General features: G+C 52.2%; 1 pseudogene; it reads right to left on the bottom strand.

The window, feature by feature from the left end:
• Positions 1-421: 421 nt before the first annotated feature.
• Positions 422-1,381, bottom strand: LOC144180107 (uncharacterized; annotated as a pseudogene).
• Between the last annotated feature and the right edge of the window lie 2,120 nt (positions 1,382-3,501).

The following is a 3,501-nucleotide window of genomic DNA, read 5'->3' as shown; positions in this document are numbered from 1 at the left end:
TGGAGGCGCTTGTTCAGAAAGAGCATGCACCCAGCAGATAACCCTTTGGCGTGACTAACGCACACTTCGTGCTCTGATTGAAAAGGAGCTAGAGCTTCCGCAGTCCCTTCATCCGACTGAATATTTGTTTCTTGAATGGCCAATATATCAAGCTTCCAACCCCGCATTAGGTGAAGAAGCTGGCCTTGACGCCTCTTGTTACGTAAGCCACGAACATTTAACGTTCCAAACTAAAAGAAAGAGCTCCCACCATGACACCCTACAGCAGTACTGTAGCGTCTCTGCCTCGCCTACCCACAGTTCCATCAGGATCTGGAGGCCGGGCAGCAGGACGGCGATCAGTAGTTGCACTTTCCGCAGCCGGAGAGGCAGCCAAAGCTGCCCCTGATGATGATGCAGGGTCGGCAACTAGAGTCGCCTCTTAGCTTATGAGGCCTGTATCGCAGGGGGATGTGGCACCCGGCGCCAAACCCATCGATAGGACCACCGAAGCAGCAGGAGCAGGATCCGAAGCAGCTCTGGCAAGGAACTTCTTCGCCTGCTTTATCTCCATGACCTCTGGTTTTCCACCCGAAGCCTCCGCTTCATCGAGGGGTGCAGGTCGCTTTTTGGCACCAATGTCAAGTTCCATTTCTTCATTCTCCATCGACGGTGGTCGATCCAGGTAAGGTGGCGACTCGGCCTATGTTGCAGGCAAGACCGCAACGTTAGCGCCCCCTCCTATCCTCACCTCAGGCGGTACCAAACGGGACGCATCCTCCGTGGGCACCGCAGGAGCCCTATCTTCTCGCCGCTTCTCCGCAACAGCTTCCCCTGAAGAATCCACGACCTCACTTGCATCCATGATGTGAGATGCAACAGTGTCATCTTCTGCTTCACGACCCGAACGAAGCTTGTCTGCGTAGGTTTGCACACACGCTGATGACAAGTGGCCGTAACGGTGGCATTTCTTGCAACGCGGAGTCTTGCACTGCCTCCTTATGTGGCCTACCCTATTGCAGCGCAAGCAGAGTGGCGGACGCCCAGGAATCAAAATGAGAGACTGTTGACCGTAGACGTCCAGTAGGTGCGGCAGCGAGTTGACTGAGATTCCATCCTTCAGCGTGAATTACAGGTCTCTGTTGGTCATCTGCCAAGCCTCCATGCCATCACACCGCCACATTTCTCTTGTGATAGACTGAACCGTGCCATACGGTTCCAGCGCTTCTACAATTCGGCGTTGCTCTATGTGCGGGGAAAGCCAAATAATCTTCATTGTGATATTCCTGCTCTCAGGATCAATGACCAGGTACTTGAGGCCTTTGACCGCAAGTTCGCCTCGCTCTACTAGCTTTTGTTTCGCTGCACCGTTGACGCATGTTACAAGCCACAAGTGACTCATCTGATATTGACCACAAGCAAGAATGTCCTTGGTGTCTAGAACGGCAAGCAAAGCATCACGAAAGTCCGGGGCACGGTACGGTCGGCCAGACAGGTCAGCATGCAAGAACACGGAGTTTAGAACGGTGTTACCAGAAGGAAAACGGGAAGTACGACATTGTAGGTTCCGGATTCGTAAGATGACGCAACTTGAGTACCTCGGCCCCTAGGCCGATGCGCTGTTTCCAGCAGAATGCATTGCAAACGCGGCCGTAGCAGCCTTCTTCGGGACAGGAGCAAGTGCTACGAACGCGCCTTAGGTCCTTGACTCATTCAAATTACGTCAAGAAGCTACTGATACAACAAAGGCATGCGAAGCTGAACGTCAACAGAAACGACGAACTGAAAACTTTAGAGGGGATGTTGAATTTCCCGAGGGAAAGCTGTGGCGGGAAGCGCCACGCGCCTTGCAGCTCAACCAGCCCCGTCCGCAGCGCCTCTGATGCTGATTGTGGCAGGATGCCCCTAGGGATTGGCCAACCAAAGAATCCATCACGAGATAGCTTCGCGTTCAACCACCGTCGTCATCTTCCCGTAGGGGAACCGCCGAAGAAGAAGAAGGAGAAGACAAAGCTGCGAAAAGGAGGGCGTGTACATTGCTCTCAGCCGGTGCACCAATGTCAACAACCTTTACCTCACCAACGCTGACGGAGACTACCGATTCTACCACAGAGACAACATCGACAAGAACATGATGGACGAGTTTCGGCGCCTCGAGAACCACCGCCTACTCACCGTAACACAACAGTGCTTGCGTGCCTTTGCCACCGGTGTGGACCCAGACGCGGAATTCCCTCTGGCGCTAGTAAAAACCAGATCACTCAACATAACGGCAACACAATGGAACCACACGGAACCGCCACGATGCTTCGCATCCTCATCAGGGTTCCCCACGGGAAGATCGTGTATTTTTGTAATAATCCCACTGCCAATTGGCAGTTTTTGTTGTTGTTCTTGTTTTTGTTGTTGTTGGCACAAAGCACTTACTTCTATCTGTATGCCTCGGCACTGTGCGGCTGCTACCTGGCCGAAATAAACCGGGTTACGACGTCGTTGCCAATGGGCTAATTTATTTTCTTTTGGTCTTGCGGCGTGCATGCGACGCCTGAGGATCAACTTTTTACTGCACTAAACATTGATTTGGGCCAGTCCCAATGGTCGTCGTTGGTTCGAGTCACTGCGCCACGCACGCGCAGCTATCTGACGCGGGCAAAGGCGGGGAGCGGCGGCCGATCGTGGGCGCCGAGCGCTGAGTAACCGCAGTTGCCTACTATCTTGCGCCGCCTCGCTAACGGCTCAGCTTCTAGCGCTCTTGCGGCGCGGCGACAAAGCAAGCATGCGAGCGAGCAGAGGGCAACATATCGGAGTGGGACACGCAGCCTCACTCCCTTCATCTCAACTGCGCATGTCCGTGAGTTTTCCACGGCCGTGCCAGGTGACGGCACCGGTATCTGCGGCTAGGGTCCCTACTGCGGCCATGCGCTCCGCGGTTCGCATTTGAATTGTCCATGACTGTACATATTAAAACTTTTTATTGTGCGGTAGGTCAATCTTTTACAAAAAAAGAGGCTTGTGCTGGACAAAAGTGAGTTTAGAAACATCGGGCAGCATTTAGTGGACTACTTTTCTGCAGCACACACCTTGTGTTTAACCGATATATTACTAGAAGACCAATAAACTGGTCACCATTCCGAATATATGCAGCGAGAGAAATGAACATTTCCCGACGGCTGAAACAAAATGATAATACCCAGAGAATATCGCGACAATATAAGAGTTGAATGGAAAAAAATTCAATTATTCAAACAGTGCTACCTGACAATTACATGGGCCAATAACTCGTCAAGCGCGTCCGATGTAGCCAACAGCGTAAACAAAACGCTCAACACATAACGAAGGCGCGCAAACAGAGCAGAAAGCAGGTCATGAGCGCCGTTATCTGTTACAATGTACGGGATTTCCCGATAGTCCGCTTTAATCTGACGGAACGAATGCAAGCCCGTGAATTTCATTCAATTTCCGTCGCGGACAACAGAAAACGTCCAGCGAAGCAGCCAGTCAGGTAACGAGAATCCCTCTTGA

This window comes from Haemaphysalis longicornis, unplaced genomic scaffold (genome assembly GCF_048455015.1).
Source record: "Haemaphysalis longicornis isolate Haplotype H1 unplaced genomic scaffold, Haemaphysalis longicornis Haplotype H1 scaffold_4, whole genome shotgun sequence".
Taxonomy (NCBI): domain Eukaryota; kingdom Metazoa; phylum Arthropoda; class Arachnida; order Ixodida; family Ixodidae; genus Haemaphysalis; species Haemaphysalis longicornis.
This window is presented reverse-complemented; position numbering and strand designations above follow the sequence as displayed.